Below are 18,086 nucleotides of genomic sequence, written 5' to 3' on the forward strand. Positions count from 1 at the left end.
AAAAATGTTCCATATTTCCCTTGCCTCCTGTGCCACTACCTCCTGGCATGTGTGCCATTTGTAAAAAAGAAGAAGAAGAAGAATTCCTGTTCATGTAAAATAAACCCTTTGTACGTGCACACATGCACACATTCTGTTTTTCTTGCTATATAAAGAGATGTCACCATAACCTGTGGACATTTTGACAGCTCTATGAGAGCTAGTTCAGTGTGTTGGAGGAATGAGCTGTGAGATGAATCAGTTTGGATCTCACCTCAACCATGCACTTGGGGAACCTTAGGTGAAACTGTTAGCATCAGCCCTCAGCACCAAAGTAATTTGAGGTCTACTATATTGGCCTACTATAAAGATTTGTTGCAAGGCTCACAGCCTATGTGCTTTTACTTGGAAGTTAGGCCCAGTGCCAAGCAAGAATACAATTCTAGGCATGTCTGCTGATTGCGTTCCAAGTATGGATGAGACACTAGTCCTGCTGATGTTATGTATTTTGCCCCAGAGTGCTTAAATCACCACTAACATCAGCATGAAAGGAGGGTAGCTCCATCAGGTCCCCTTCTGTGAGGATTACCATGACGATGGCTGTCTGAGAGAAGAACTGTGTGGTGGGAGCAACCCTGTTCTTCTGGCCAAGACATTGTCACCTGCTCTGTTCCTAGATGTGTTGGATGGAGAGTACTTCCAGGGAGGAACTGGTTTTTATCAAGGACAAGAGAGACAGAACTTATATCAAGAAGCATTGTTTATATCAGCCAGCCAGAAATCTGTATAGATACATCTGCATTAGAAGAATGGTCACTTCAAGAACTTGAGTTTGAGCTTGATTCTGCCTCCTCTCTCGCATTCCCTTTTCCTTATGTAAGCTGCTCTGGAAGGGTTTTAACTAAAGTATACATTAATTTTATTATTTCTGCTTCATAAATTATAAAAGAGTATGAAAGAAAGAAAGAAAGAAAGAAAGAAAGAAAGAAAGAAAGAAAGAAAGAAAGAAAGAAACATTATATAGGAAGGAGATTGAGGCTGCACTCCTATACACATCTACTCAAAAGTAAGTCTCATTGAGTTCCATGGGGCTTGCTCCCAGAGTAGTATATATAGGATTGCAGCCTCAAGAAAAAATATTTTTAAATGTAAGGTATAAAGACTTCAACTTTCTCCACCAATCTACAGTAAAATGCAACAAATGGAATCAAAGCAAAAACTACATCAATAAAACTGTTTCTCAACCCCTTTATACTATTACTCTACAAATGGACGGCATCACTTAACAATATTGTGCATTAACAATACAATAAGTTCTCTAATAAGTTTCCATGAAATGACAATTTATTTAAAAACGCATCATTTGTAATTCTATTCTCATAAGACCATTTAGATGCATGGGTCTTTTCAATTCTAATAGACCTGCTAATAGTCCCTCACAAAAGAATTTATTCAGGCCCTTGACCTCAGATTGATACAACTGCACCACATAATCAGAATTAAGAGATGAGTCAAAGTAATATTCAGTAGTATCAAGGGGGTCAAACTGGTCCTTCAGCAACCCATGTACCATACATGCGAAGGTGATTTCAAAATCACTGCAGCAGCCCCTTTCCCTTTGTGGTGTCTGAAGCCTTTGTACACACTTTAAGGAACAGTTTTGTCAATAAAATATTTAACATACTATTCATACAGTCCATAGATTTTCTTTGTGAAAAGAACAATAGTGGGAAATCACGATTATTATTATTTTTAAGTCTACTGAGCGGGATTTACAGGAAGGTCTTAGAGACCTGCCAGTATACATTTTTATATTTTAAAGGAACACAGCAGAAACCCCAGATTCAATTCCACAGCAAATGAAAATAGCTGTAAAGTTATATATAAGAACTGATAATCAGATTGAGGTTTTCCTACTGCATACGAGTCAGGTAAACAGATCACCACAATCACAAATATTTTCTACATATCTTAGGGTGTGAGCAAGTGCCCATTTTGCTTGGGAGAGAAGATTTGGTCATACAGTGACTACAGTTTGGATGTAACAGTAAGCTATCGCTTCACATTATGTGAATGAGCCTCGGACTTGTGTGCTTTCCCCTATTATTTCTTCCCTGGAGTGGTTACAAGAAGATCAAAAGAGTTTGCATCTTTTAAAAACCACTCATTACTCATTATGTCTGAATCTAGGTTTAGCTTTGTGCTTTAGAAAGGGGTAGGGAACCTTTCCCCTATGACTGACAGGAAAAAAACAGTTGGGTGTGGCAGCTGGTACCAGGCATAGTAGCAACCAATGTTCGCTGAAGCCAGAGTCGGGGGGGGGGGGGCAAAAAACATACGATCTGCCTCATATAGCTGTCTAGTAGGTAGGAGGAATCAGCAAAAATGAGGTACTCTGACTTTCAGGAATAAAGTGCTTTCTGGTGCAGCAAAGCCACCAATGGATACAACCTATTAATTTCATTAACTCTGTGTTGGGTTATGGCCAAGAGTGTTTTAAAAAACAAAGTGAAGAGGTCAACTCATCAGCAAATACAGATCCCCTTTCCTCCAAAGTAAAACGCCATCATGAAAATACTTTACACCAGCTTAGGTTCAGGCCCAAAGTGTATAAAGGTTTTTCAGAACAGGCTCCTTAATTCCCTTGAATCTGCATTATGTTATGTAGTCTGTTGATGCTTGAATTAATGTGCAAGTTGTTAATCTCTCTAGACCTGGATTTAAAATTAGACAAAGCAATAATTAGTTTGGCACCATCATTTTGCTACCCAGAGAGTAATAATATAGGTCATAAAATACAAGAGAGCCCATTACAAGTTTTTTTTTTTAAAACACACATTGTTACTGGGGAAAGATACATAGGTGCAGAAATTTGAAAATAAATTATGGTTAGGCAGCAAAATAAATTAATGTTTTTTTGTAAATCCAACCCTATGGGTGATCTTTTTGTTTTTATTAGCATTTTAATGCTAAAGTGGCGAAGCAGCCACATCTAGAACCTTCAAGGAGCTGCTGTTACCAATTTGCCAAGCACTCCCCTATTGTATCCATGCTGACCTTGACACTGTTGTGGCAGAGTCAGAGAATGATGGGACCTCGGATACCATTGAGCACTGCTAGGCCAGACAACTTTCACCTTGTTTCCCCCGAGACTGTGGACTAACTGCTTGGAGTGGTGAGGCTAGTCCTTAAAGACTACTCATTAAAAAGCCAAATTCTTTGGCCATGGACAATAAAGAAATAATTTAATTGAAAACAAAATTCAGGATCAGGATTGTGATTGTGATGCACAACAAGCAGTGTTTTAACCATTTCTCCCCACACCAGTATCAATGACACCCCCTCCCTAACTGTTGATACTGGTAGTGAAGCATTCACTGATATTAATATTTAGATTTTCTTACATTGCAATCATCACTTTAGAGCCTCATCTGAATGGGTTCTGAATTCTGAGCTTCCCCCACCTCTAAATATTCCAGAAAATGTGCCTAATTACATTCTGAGAATACAAGCCTGAAACAGGATAAACATGGAATAGCCACATAGAAAGCATAGTCCTTTTGTATGTGCATCTCGGTTTGTTTTCAGGACAAAAGACTGCAGAGGAACAATGCAATTGCTTGCATTGGCTACTTTGTCCTGCCTTCCAATCACTCTTGCTTTATTTTTAGTTAAACATGAGAGATCAGGAAGTCATCAAATATCATAATTGGTCTTGATTTCTCAGGATATTTTGAGCTACATGCCATATCCAACAACAGTATATTGGCATTGTATTGAATCATTATGTTAAAACATCTCAGTATCCAGTTGCATATATTTTGCAAGTATTTAATTGCATGCAAAAAGCATCACATAGCAACATTAAGTATGTGTGTGTGTATACATAGCACTACACAAGTGCATAAATAAACAGAGAGCGGAAGAGATAGGTATAGAATGTAGATTCATTGCTATAAATGCATATATATTCATAACTCATTTAATGCGGAGCTTCTTGTGTAATGCAAGCCACTGATACAAAGTTGCTAATGATAATTATAGAAGTGATGCTGATTTAGTCATTTCAAGAAAGCCATAGAGGCATAATTAGTGTCTGAATGGCCTCAATATTGCATTATTAGGAGGCTAGGGTGAAACTTGAAATGAGAACATCAAGGCTGATAGGAGAAGAGAAAACATGAAATACATACATAATTCATTCTGAGATATTATGATAAAGGTTTATAACCAGAAACAATAATTTGCAGAAAGCATCTCATGTACCACAGCTGACTGCTGCAATCATTTGGTCAACCTGTTAAAGATCAAACAGTATTCTTCACTATTCTCAGTGGTATCTTTGTAATAAAGTAGCAGCAAACAGACAATGTTTGCTTCTGGTCAGTTTTAAAGAATGTTCAGTTTATCAGTAGAGACTTTAATCTCAAGCTTCATAGAGTACAAAGAGAACATTGATCCTACTGTGTTGTCCTTTAGGCCACAAGGCATGAGCATTTTTACATTCATTTGTCACAAAGCAAAAAAAGAAAGAAGGAAGTTAATACTTTGAAAACACCAAATGCCATCTTTTAAAACAGAATAATTTCCTATTTCTTTCTCTCTCTCTTTCATCCCCCAACTCATCTTTTTTTCTTCCTGCTATCTGATTAGGCTTCTGTTCCACCATACTTCACAGTTGTAACTAGTGGAGAAGAGCTCCAGTGCAGGATTTCATGATTCTGGATTCCCGCCAAGTCACCCATTAGCTAGTGACCTGGTGCTCGTGTTGAATGGAGCAATATCATTCATACAGGTCCACTGTTTTGGGTTCTGCTGTGAGTAGCCTACATGAAGAATGGCACTTTACCCCAGTTAGGTAAAGAAATGTGTCACAACCAGAGTAATTATTTCTGGTGAGACCAGGTCTGCAGATGAAAAGGAATTAGATTAAATTCACACTATGCGTGTCCTGCAGTTTATTTTGCATTTTCATTTACAGAAATAAAACAAAATGAATTACTTCCTTGACCATAGAATTGTTACCCCCCCCCAAAGTTGCTGCAAAAAGAATAGTGTGTGCAGCACAATAGGCCTATGCAGGCATATCTTTATCAGAGTGAAGGGGGCAAGTATGCTAGCTATTTCCCCGCATTACAGACCCTATCGCTTTCCCATGAGTTGGATCGCTTTTGAAGTGGAACACCTACTTTGCTCATGGAGGTTGCCCATGACCAGGCCACACTAACCCATGATTTAGTTATACAAAACGTTGACCACTGAAAATGGCTCAGAAAGATCAGCTGGTTCAAAATGTGGCCACCAGAGTCCTGGATGCCAGTGTAGTTTGGACCCCACTTCAAAGTGCTGTTTTTTAAATCTATAAAGCCATAAACCATTTGGGCCTGAGCCAGTTGAAGGATTGCATGGAGCCACATCAACATGTTGTTGTTTAGTTGTTTAGTCATGTCCGACTCTTCGTGACCCCATGGACCAGAGCACACCAGGCACTCCTGTCTTCCACTGCCTCCCGCAGTTTGGTCAAACTCATGCTGGTAGCTTCGAGAACACTGTCCAACCACCTCGTCCTCTGTCGTCCCCTTCTCCTTGTGCCCTCCATCTTTCCCAACATCAGGGTCTTTTCCAGGGAGTCTTCTCTTCTCGTGAGATGGCCAAAGTATTGGAGCCTCAGCTTCAGGATCTGTCCTTCCAGTGAACACTCAGGGCTGATTTCCTTAAGAATGGATAGGTTTGATCTTGCAGTCCATTGGACTCTCAAGAATCTCCTCCAGCACCATAATTCAAAAGCATCAATTCTTCGGCGATCAGCCTTCTTTATGGTCCAGCTCTCACATGAACATCCTCCAAATTTGCCCACCACTTAAATTATCAATGTAGGCAAGCATGAGGGAGAGGGCCGTTTCTGTAGTAGCCCTGCAGATCTGGAACTCGCTCACATCTGATGTGCAAAAGGCTTCCACAGCTCTGGTCCTTTTGAAATACCTGTGGCCTTCACATGACTGGGAAGGCTGGGCTATGCTTCTTTACATTGCTCTGCTGGCAGATTATGTCTCATATCTTTGACTGGGTGTGGTTTTTCATGTTGTTGTTACTGCCAGCTTAGTAACTTTGGAGATATTGTCGTATTAAATGCTTCTATATATTTATATTGTCGATATCGTATTGAATTTTTATTACGGGAGCTGCCTTCAGTGAATTGTACTCAGAAAGGCAGCCTATAAATATTAAGAAAAATAAATAAATAAATAAATTTCAGGGCTTAAAATCATACAGGGAGCCTACATGAGTAGGCTGGTTCCCCACTACAAACGCTTGCCTGCAACTGAAGGAGAACAATAAGGGCAGTTATGGGGCCATTGGGTGGAGCTGGGATGCTCAACCCCACACTCCTTCAGGTAACAGCATTCGGAATTAGGATGACTAAATAGGACTAGTAACAATAAATATTCCAATAGAGTATAGGACTGCAGCCTAAGAACACCTGTATTTCCTATTGGATGATGCTTAGGTAGATATCCCCTCACTGTTCTTGTTTTTATAATGGGCTGCAGCTGAGCTTCTCATTAGCAGTCCGTTCCCTCTTCTGTTTGGCATGAAGCAATGTGGCATAGCTGGTCCTGATCCACCACTAGATATGGCCAAATCTCTCAATTTCAGTTTCTCTCATTTTTCCAATCTTAAATTCAGTTCTCGACATTTCTGCTGCCATCTGTGATTTTTAAAACTTGCTTCGGACATTTTTTTTTTTAGCACTTTAGTGTGAAGTTTCCCTAACAGGCATATTTTTGCAAGCAGTTTTGACTAATATACACATTTTTGCAAAATATTTCTGCTAATATACCGCATATCTGTATATTGCTTTCACAAATATATGCATCTATATCCACACTTTATCCTAATATACACATTTTTGTACACATCTGTTGGCTGAAGAAGGACCACTCCCATCATCCCTGATCTCTGGCCATCTTGGCTGGAGATGGTGGGACTTGGAGTCAAACAACATATGGAGGGCATCAGGTTGGGGAAGGCTGCCATGGGGTATCAGTAGTTTTGGTGTGTTTCCTCTCCTTAAGAATACATCCTCACTCGACAGTATTCTCTACTGTCCTGCGCTTCCCACTCTATTTTCAGTGGCCTGCGCTTGGCCTCCCCCCCCCCCCAACTCTTTCTCTGTTATGGTTGTATGTTGGTTCCTCAGCAATGACAGCACATATTGGCACCACTAAGGTGCTTTCCTCTGATATGCTTTTACACTTCTAGCACCAATCATATGGCTTTCTTTTAATTGTGTGTTAGAGCTTGTTTAGTCCAAAGCAATAGTGACAAGATGTCTCTCAAGGCCAGATAATTATCATTTATTTTGTGGTGCCAATAGAGAGTCTTCAAAATAAGATGAACTCAGGGGTATTGGCATGATTATTATTTTTCAGAGAAGCTATGATCAGCCTTATTCTCAGAAGCAGCCTACAAGAAATCTGTCAAATTTTGAGGATAACAACCAAATTCCCTCATGCAAATTTTATACTAGGTATCCAGCAGATGTGATCTCTGGTAATGAAATATGTGTATATAAAGCTTAATTTGGTTGTTCGTATCTCAGGAGGATATTGGGATGGGGGAAAATACCAAATTTGTAACACATGTTGGATTTTGAAAGCTATCCTTATAAACTTATATGTGCTTGGCAACTGTGTCCTGTTTAAACTGCAATATTGCCTTGTGCCTAGGTGGGCATCATGCCACTCTAGCAGATGGGCATGAGTTTAAGTGAGCCAGCATAGTAGTACATACTTTTCAGGGTCCAGGCACCTATCATACCTGTAAAAAGCACTGCATCTAGGATTAAAGAGCTATACTAGTCCCCTCTAAATCATACACTGATTTGAACAGATATCTAGGATACAAAGAATGAACGGGACTAAAAGTCAGAACATCTACTATATATTTTTGGAAAATAGTTTGTCTGTCTGTTCTCTGTAAGTTTGGCTGCCTCTCAGAATATCACCACCAAACTTGGCTTGAGGGTTCCTGAGATGGAGATCTTTGTTGACAGTTGAGTGCTGGGCGCCATTTTAAATCAATATGCTGCACCAAAATGTGACTTCATCTGTTTGCTTGCCATAAGTTCATCTGCCTCATCACAAAAGTAATCACAAGAACCAAACTGCAATACTTAAATGACTCTGAAGGTATTGTATCCTAAGGATGTTGGATGGAGTCTTGTACACCTTCTTCCAACAACTCCTGCCAAGCTGGTGCCAAATGTATTGCTCTGCTTTCCTTTGGACCACATTAGTGGGGCTGAGAGGGGGATATTGTTGTATGGGCAGCCCAGGACCTCCATACACACTGTCCTGGCTTGCACCCCAGGGAGATCAATTTGGTGCTGCTAATGCAGTGGTTTGACTTCACTCCTGGAGGAGCACTCCATTGTCTCTTGAGACAGATGGATGACAACAATATTGTGTGGAGGGACCCTTAATGTGTATAGTTACGTAGTTTTCCCTTGCTTGGCTGGCTTTTCTTTCACAGATAGCTGGTGTCGGGGGGGGGGGGGGCGCGGCAGGGACAGAACAGTGCTGAGACAGATTGGGACCATAGCAAGTGGGGAGGGGGCTTAATCTTTTGCTGCTAGTGTTGTCCTGATTAGAATCACCTATCCAATTGCTAATCTCACAGGGAGGAAAGCTCCCCTTGACACCAACGAGAGCTTTCTTCTCATTGGAAATAGCCAGCACTGGGGACAGGAAGAACTGTGGTGGTGCAAATGAAGTTCTTCACACACTCCCTCCCATGCTTATTAAGCCAAAATAAGCTACAAAATGGCAAAGAATGTGAAAAACATTTTTTAAAAAACATTTCTAGTTTTCTTTGTTTTCATTTTTTTCTGTGGATTTTATCATGCTGCTGCTTTTAGATATGTTATTAGCAACCTTGGAAACATTTTATTGAGAGTCAGGGTTTACATTTCTTAAATACATACATAAATTAGTTCAGGAAAATATAAACTGGTAGGATTGCGGAGGCATCAGACACTATTATATAAGATGCTTAAGTCTGCATGTACCACACAGTCTCATGAACACTACCACTATTGTTTCAGATGAGGATATAGGCCTTTACCACTCCCTTGCAGTTTTATTGACAAATTCCCTTTCTATTTTGTGTAAGAGTTGAAATTCAATGATAAGTCATATAAGCTCGCTCTATAGAGAATCTGTAACACTGCTCCCAGGCACACTGCAGTGATTGGAACCACAAGCCAAACACGCTTTAGACGCTTAAAAATCTCGCAATCTACTGCATATATATAATGGAGCTTTCAGCTAGTACACTGCAGCTACTCATAAATGCATTTGCCTTAGGGGCATGAAATCAGAGTAGTTATTTGTATTACACTGAAATAGCCATGGCTACAGAGGAATTTACATAATAAATACACCTGCCTGCTTTAAAACATAGTGTGCAACTTTTGCAATGTGTGTGGGTAGTGGTGGGGGTAGGTTAGAGAGGTATGTGTGTGTAGAAAACAGATGCGGATTTCAAAGTTACCCAAGCAGTTTATTCAATAAATGCTTGAAATGCTGCTGTGTTGTATTTTCACATGCAATCATCTGATAGCCAAAGGATGGTTCCAAATTTACGAATGATATTAAGTAAATTTGGCATTGCAATGAATGCTGTTCACGTTCAAGTCAATGGTCACTTGTTGTGGCTTTCAAGAAGATTAAAATTTGGTAACTTTGCATCCCTTGTAAGAATGTCTCTTTCAGTATTCAAAATTATACAAAAACCAAAAAGAGAGAGAAAGGAAATATATCAAACACCACAGCACCACAAGATAGTTTTAAAGTGAACTTGACAACTTATATCCTTTTACTCCCTACTTTGTTATAACCAGTTGCCCTTTTAACAGTAAGAGACCCCTCAGGATATTAAAACATGACTGCAAATGAAAAAAGGTGTTCAGATGCATCCAGTTCATCTGGACATTAAGAGATTATGTGTCAGTCTACTTTTAAAAATGTAAGCAAGTCTGATAACTCAGACCCTCTCCCGATGTTAGCAGTGTGGAAGCCACTACAGCCTGTCTTCTTCCAGCTCTGCTTCACTAAAGCTAGAAGACCTTGGCCATATAAGAGGGAGCCCACAGCATGGTTCCATTTCCATGTCCTTCCTTTCAGAAACTGGAACTTTACATATACCAAGCTACTTCACACCATAGAGATGCTTAAAGTTGCAGGGGAGACAACCTAAAATTCAGTCTAATTTTGTGACTTGCAAATATCAAAAGCTACACAGTCTTTCTGACATAATAGAGCCCTTTTGCATTAACTGTGCTGATTAAAATTAATGAAGGCTAGAATGACATGGGTTGAAAAATAATATGGTGTTCAGAGATGTTGATTAAGAAAAGGAATGGAATTGATTAAAAAATTTTGGGAAATAAGGGAATGGATTTACTGATTGGATAATTAAAATAGAATATAGAACGGGGAGGTATGAGGAAGTCGGGGAAAATAGGTTGAGAAAATAAGACTCGAAATTATACTTGTTGTTTTTTGTTTATGTATGTTGTTGTTGTTTGTATTTACATGTTGTTATTGGAAATTTAATAAATATCATTTAAAAAAAATAACTGTGCTGATTAATACAACATAGTAAGGGTAACATATTTCATAGGATGGACTTTGTAACAGTATATGAGCTCTTAATCCAACAACTAGAGGGTTTTGTACAACTGAAAAGCATACATATTTTTTACACCAAAAGAGGTCCAATAAAACATTTAGCACACCTATTTTTCATTGCATATATTCTATAACATCTAAGCAACAGCTGCCTATTTCAACCTTAAATAGTGGCCAGTGCCGGCTTAGTCTTGGGTAAGCTTTGTTTGATTTATGAGAATCCTCTGAAGATTGATGTGAGATAGCATAGTCTTTTATCTGGTTGGTCTTCTGTCTTTCTGGTTTGGCTTAATTCCTTACAACACTTTTGACTAGCGCTGCCTGTATTCTCAAGGCAGAGTTTTCTGTTCTTCTTCTTTTTTTTAACCACAAGATCATTCACAAGATTCCATGTTTCTAATTTACTGAAAGTCGCAAATCCTTGCCACACTCTCACAATAATGTCTGTATTATAAATTATTTGAACTCTTGCAGTCAATCACTTTCAAACACAAAGGTAACATGGCAGCACATCTTCCCAAAGGGATGCTGCCTTCTGTCGTTGACTCCAGATATCTAAAATGAGACAAGAATGACACACTGAACATTTCAGCATGGTGATTTCCTGGTTATTAGTTACATTCAAGTTCTTAGTGCAGCCTGGGACATGCAGTTACTATATCAAGGTCTACAGCTTTTTGGCTAAATCATGCTCCCCTCCTCTGTGCATATAAATACATACTCCCACAAAAAAAGCAATTTTTCTGGTCATTTCCAGTAACATGCTCAGCAGAGACAACTTTCCACTGGTACGTTATCATTTAGAGTGACTCAAAACACATGCTTAGCTTGCTTGCTAGGAGAACATCTGAAAAAGAGGAAGAAGAAGAGGAGGAGGAGGAGTTTGGATTTGATATCCCACCTTTCACTCCACTTAAGGAGCCTCAAGGAGGCTAACAATCTCCTTTTCCTTACTCCCCCACAACAAATACTCTGTGAGGTGAGTGAGGCTGAGAGACTTCAGAGAAGTGTGACTAGCCCAAGGTCACCCAGCAGCTGCATGTGGAAGAGCAGGGAAGCAAACACAGTTCACCAGATTACGAGACCACTGCTATTAAGCACTACACCCTGGGTAGGCAAACTAAGGCCCGGGGGCCGGATTCGGCCCAATCACCTTCTAAATCCGGCCTGTGGACGGTCCGGGAATCAGCATGTTTTTACATGAGTAGAATGTGTGCTTTTATTTAAAATGCATCTATGGGTTATTTTGGGGGCATAGGAATTGGTTCATCCCCCCCTCCATATAGCCCGGCCCCCCACAAGGTCTGAGGGACAGTGGACCGGCCCCCTGCTGAAAAAGTTTGCTGACCCCTGCACTACACCATGCTGGCTCCCTGAAATACAAAGAAACATGGACTGTGGCATGGTAAGAAGAAAAAAAATCCCTTATCTAAAGCTATCTGAAAGTTGTCAAAAATATTGAGTTCAACAGAAGAAGAATGCCAGGTTCCAAGGACATAATCATCTTCACTGTGCTTGCATGTTTCCTTGGAAGTAACTCCCGTTAGGGTAGTGGGGCTTTTCCCCAAAGAAGGGCACATAGGCATATATGTTTGCTTGGAAGGAGCTTACTCCCACATTTGCCTTGCTGCTTTGGGGGCTTTAATTCTCAGTGTCTTTACTCCAGAGGACCCCACTTTAAGTCATGTATGCAGTAGTATCAAAACGTAATCATTGCTTGTTTTCTGCAGTCTCTTTTGTTCAGCTATAAACAGGTTGGGTCTTTTATCTGCAGGGCTAGCAAGTGTGTGTGTGTGTGTGTGTGTGTGTGTGTGTGTGTTTAATGAGATAGGGTAAATCTCAAAGGAGATGGTAAGGGCTCCATCTAGATTGGCCAGATGCAAAAGATGACAGGACTATTGTATATTTAACAGTTGTGCAGTAGAGAGGATTTCAGTTGGCGTAACTTGTTACACAACAATTGTTAAAAGATGCAGGAGCCATGTCCCTCTTGCATCCAGCTACCCTCGTGTCATCAAGAAAGCGGAAAACTGGGAAGCCTGAATAGAATGTTTACCTTCTATCCATGATAGTGTGTAGCATTATCCACTAGACCGAGAACCTGACTAGCACCGTCTCCTCAGGAAAGCACATGGACAGAGTTGATTTGACAGGTCTCTTACCAGTCTGCTATCAACTGAATGGTGCACAGTACTTCAGATACCTCCATTTAATTCCATGACAGAATGATAAAACCATGAAGCAAATTAGTGGATTTTCAGTCAATGGGTGGTGCTGAAATCTCAGATATGAGATTCCCTGGTACAATCTATGCTAGATATGGGCAGTATTCCCAAAGCATCACCCTTGCCAATAAAGCAAGTACTTGACTGGCTGAGTAAAGGAGAGGATGGAACATTTAAAAAATAAATAATTGCAAGCAGGATGCCCATCCATTGTTCCGGTAGTTGATCAAAAGCAAAATCTGTGTGTATCTTTTTGAGCATAAGAACACAGTATACTATCAGTTTTAACCCGGGGGAGTGGTGTGGAAAACTCTGTCCCAGTATCAAAAGTTTGGCAAACAATGACTTAAGAGAATAGGGATGCTGGACTATGACTGGGTCAGTTTATGCTTAGCCTTGAATAAAGAACTAAATGATGCATTAAGACATTGGATGATGAGTGAGGCAGAAAACTTCCTTGCTGTGAGGGTGTTTGTTAGAGTCTGTCAAGACAGGAAAGGAATTTCCTGCCGTTTTTGCATTGTGAGTGCCATGGAGGAAAACAGAACCGGCTTTACTGACATGAATGAGATGCTACAATGGGTCACTTGAGATACTGGAATTCTATGGCATTTATTCAACTCCAAACCATATTTCCCTGCTTATTACGTCAGCATGTAATCACTTCTGAACATTTGCTCTACATTTCTGGTATTTCATCACTAAATAAAAATAAAAAGAATCCACAATTTTTTGGGGAGGGGAAAGGAATTCTGAAGCATAAGCCTTGCCATGCACAGTAGATGTTAACTATTATATTGTCTCCCATCATTAAACCATCCATGTTTATCAGAGATATGGCAAATTCCTGACCTCTTTAAAAGAAATGCTGGCTGTAAGGCATTCCTTCCATAGCAACTATATTCGTAGCTGCAATCTACTGCAGTCAGTCAAACTAAATAAACCATCAAGAATTCCAAGCTAGAAATGAGCTGTTGGTGGATCTCATTATCATGTTCTCTCTGAGGTCAGATTACTGGTAAATGCAATGTTTTCACCACTGGCGGATTTGCAACTGGTGCTGGAATTAGATTTCGGGGAAGACAACCACCTCACCATTGCTGATGGTGACAAAAAAAAATCACTTAGAAAATATTTTTATGAGCATTACAGAAGTTCGACATTTTGTTTTCTTGCCAGCTCCTGGGAAAAACCAACTGGTCAGATAGGTTGGATATTTCCCCTTACGTCCAAAATAACCTATACCATATATTTGTACATCTAGCCCAGGACTGTCTGCTCTAACTGGCAGCATCTATGCAGGGTCTCAGGCAAAGGTTTTTTCCCCATTGCCTGTTACCTTGAACTCAAGGGTGATGGACCTGTGGCCCTCTGTGCTGGCTGATGGAATCCAGCAACTTTAGAATGCTTCACTTATGACCGTTGTCACTATGGGAGAGAAAGTAGAAAACTCTCATTTCATAGCCAACATACTTTCTCAAGGCAATGTAGATCTTGCATTCTAATTATTAAAACTGAGTTGCATTCCTCCTTTGAAAACAGTCCACAATCATGAATATACTCACCTGAAACTACACTTTTTTTTAAAAAAAGGACAGGAGTTACCCCCAGGTAAAGGTGATTTGGACTGGGGTGTTAGTAAAAAACACAAATGGACCCTTTGTTTCAAACATCTGGTAAGTGTCCTTAACTGTGCAACTCTTTGCATGTCTACTCATGACTAAGTCCCATCAGTTTCACAATGACATACTTCCGGGTAAGTGTGTGCATAAGGTTGCAGCCTAAGAGTCCTACAGTGTGCAACCCTACACATTTTTGCTTGAAGCAAGTCCTACTAGATTCAATGAGGTTTTTGCTTTGTTAAGTGTGCATAGGTTTGCAGGCATAACATTCACTTTGTTATTCCATTCTACAGTGAGGGGAAAAGGCACTTTGTCCTCATGTTCAATTCCACTTTCTCTCCGTTTTAAAAAGAAATATTTCACAGCTGGCTTGAGGTATGCATTCCACATGCGGGCAATGTCTTCACTAAGCATGTGAGCTGAGTAACAATACATGAACAATGCATGGTGTCACTTAGTAATATATCATGGTGTAAAACAAGATTAATGACATCACCCATATATAGGGGACAGGATTTACACTAATATGAGAAATGTATTCATTTAAAGGCCCGGGAATGAGAAAGCTCTAGTGGAAGCCAGGGTCACAAGCCACTGAAAGGACAAAGAGACCAGTTCAATTGGGTGTGTGGTTCTTGCCCCTTTTACTGGGAATGCAAAAATCTTTCCTTTTCCTGCAAAGTAGTAAAAATAGGGAATAGAAGATCCCTTGTGGCTATGCAGCCCAATTCCTATGTGGCAAACCCTGTGTGAGTTCAATGGGGCCTCTCCCAAGGAAAAGTGCCTGGCATTACAGCCTGAGGTTTACTCTCTTTTCTCCCCAAATTTGTTAACAGATTTGCATTTATTAGGTGTAGTTTTTTGTCAGTTGATATTTTTATTAAAGATTTATTGGTTTACAAAGGCATGCACAATGTCTCTCTTTTTGAGTTACATTTTCCACAGGTCATTTTCATTTGTTGAGACATTAGGGTTACATTAGGAAGAAAAGGGGAGAAGAGGTGGAGGGGGCCATGGTGGGTAGGGTGGGGTTGGGAGGCAATGTTTCTATTTTACTTAATGTATGTGTGGGGTTTTGTATCAGCATCACTTGTGCGGGTACTCTTTACTATTCACTTGTGTTCCTTTGGTGGTGAGAGAAGTTGGGGTTGGCCTAGGGTGTGGTTGCTTGTTTGTGATTGGCTGTGGTGAACTTTGTTTTCATGTGTGAGCGGGGTGGGTGGGTGTTTTTGGATCAGGTTAGCCATATTGATTGATTCTGGTTAACAAGCTTATCTCATGCTGCAAAAGGATCACTTAGGACTGGGCACAAGGGCTGTCACAATGGGGCATCGCAGTTTGTGGGCCTGTGCCATTGTAATGAATTGGCATATAGCATTCTGGAATGTATTCAGCCCTCAATAAACCCTTTCCGCAAGCACAAGGAGTTTTCTTCCTCTTTCCCTTCCCAGTACATAGCATTATATCTGCCCAGCAGCATAGGGCTGATTGTGCCGCTAATAGTATCTATTGCCAGATGTAGCACACAAAGCCAGAAACTGATAGCGAAGGAAGGGGGGGGGGGTGCAGCAAGGGTAGGCCAAGCAAATGTTCACATCCAGCTCCAATGGCTGTCACGGTAGAAGCAATGTGCCTCTGCTATGCTGCTAAAATGGGATTTCAGCTGAACTCTAAAACGTAAAGCATGGATTTATTCTGCATGGGATGCTTCAGGTTGTCCTGTCATGACCGTGTGCTGGAATCCATGGGGCATGACAGTTGCAGAAGGGTGGCTAAGTCAGACAGGTAGCAGATGGGATCAGGCTGGAGTTGCAGGACTTTGGATAGCTTCAAGCATATTCAAAGGATGGGTTAGTGGGAGAGCATCTGCCTTGCATGTAGAAGGTTCCAGGCTCAGTTCCTAGCATCTTCAGGGAGGACTGAGAAGGAACCCTTCCTGGAATCTGAGAGACACTGCCAGTCACTGTAGACAGCACTGAGCTAGATGGACCAATAATCTGACTTGGGAACATAGAAAATTGCCTTATACGGTATCCATACTACTTGCTCTAACAAATTGTGAGGGCCAACTTAGACCTCTTATTCTCCTTGGCCTTTGGCAACCTAATACCCTTTGAACCTAGTACCCTTCCAGTGTTTTAGACTACAACATTCCAGGGAGTTTATTTTATTTATTTCATTTTCTGGAACAAAATCATATTCTGCTCTTCTAGGCAAAGCTCATCCAAAGAGGCTTACAGCTGGTAAACTACAAATATATGCAGTCAATCCAGTGCTCTTGCCAGTGCACTTCCAACTACTTTGCCCCTCCTTGTCTTCCTTCTGGTGAACAACAACCCACCTCCTGGGAAACTTGTGTAGTGGCTTTGCACACACACGCGCGCGCACACACACATATGTACAACAGTCTGCTTTTTCCCAGAGAGACATACCCTTATGCTGAATGTTAGATCTTTTTAGCACAAGTTGATAGCTTTCTTATTTGCCCAGGCATTTTAGTTTTGATCACACAGCTGCTCGTGGAAAGTGTTTTTGCTGTCTTACTCTTGTTTTGTGTCATTAGTAAAAGGTCTCCTTAAAAAGTTTTCCTACTTATGCTTTAATGTAAACTTCTCTGGAAGCTCGATGAACTAAAGTGCCTCCCTTGAAAGGGGCTCCCTGGATGAATTCTGCATCCTGAAATATTTTAGGATTATTTCCTGTATGGCACTAATTTAAGGAAGGCGGTATTTCAAACTAGCGTAAGCAATCAAAGTTAGAGGAATATAGAAAGGATCAAATTATTTGCTGATTTATGCCAGGTGAGATATCAGGGATTACTAAATTTAGCCTGAAGGAAATATTTGATGAGGCTACAGTGAATTATTTGATACACACCACATGCAACCTCATTTTCAGCTGTCTGAGATTGCTGAATTCAAGAAGCAGTAGAAAAGGAATTTGCGCTATATATTCTTCCTTTCCATTCTAATCAGGGTAAAAAGGATATAAAATTGCAACATTGGTCAAGGGCAAGTCATCTTATGGGTCCATTCAGGGACTCTGTGCTCTAAGGCTCAGAGATCAGTGGGAGCACAACTATCTCAGACACCAAGCAGAGAGCTTCGCACAGCATGTGCATCATAGCGTCAATTTAAATATTTTTACATTTATATTCAGTGGCAGCTATATAAAGAAAGATTCAACTCTCTCCATCCCCTAGCAAGGGAGATGGAATAGAAGAAAAAGCACATTCTCCTAGAGGGCAATATTTAATTGTAATAGAACTGGGTATAATGACATTGAGTTAAATGGGTATGCACTTTCACCAGTGTTGGATTTTGTTCTACAAGTTTAACAATAATGTATAAATTAATGAAATACTCAGTATGAAAATTAGATAATGATGATGTTGTTATTAATATTCATATTCCTTTATTTATTTTTCACCTTACAAAGATTCTCAATGTAATATACATTAAAGTAGTAAACAGATATACATAACATATAATAATAGGAGAGGGGACATGGCTTAGTAGTACAGCACATTCTTTTCATGCCAAAGGTTCTAGGTTCAATTCTTGGCA

At 40.2% G+C, this 18,086-nt stretch overlaps 1 protein-coding gene across 9 annotated transcripts in view; it reads left to right on the forward strand.

Annotated features, from left to right (window-relative positions):
• LOC307219871 (uncharacterized protein) overlaps positions 1 to 18,086 on the forward strand; it is a 418,411-nt gene that overhangs the window by 150,724 nt on the left and 249,601 nt on the right. The window lies entirely within an intron of this gene.

Source organism: Podarcis cretensis, assembly GCF_951804945.1.
Source record: "Podarcis cretensis genome assembly, chromosome: 1".
Lineage (NCBI taxonomy): Eukaryota > Metazoa > Chordata > Lepidosauria > Squamata > Lacertidae > Podarcis > Podarcis cretensis.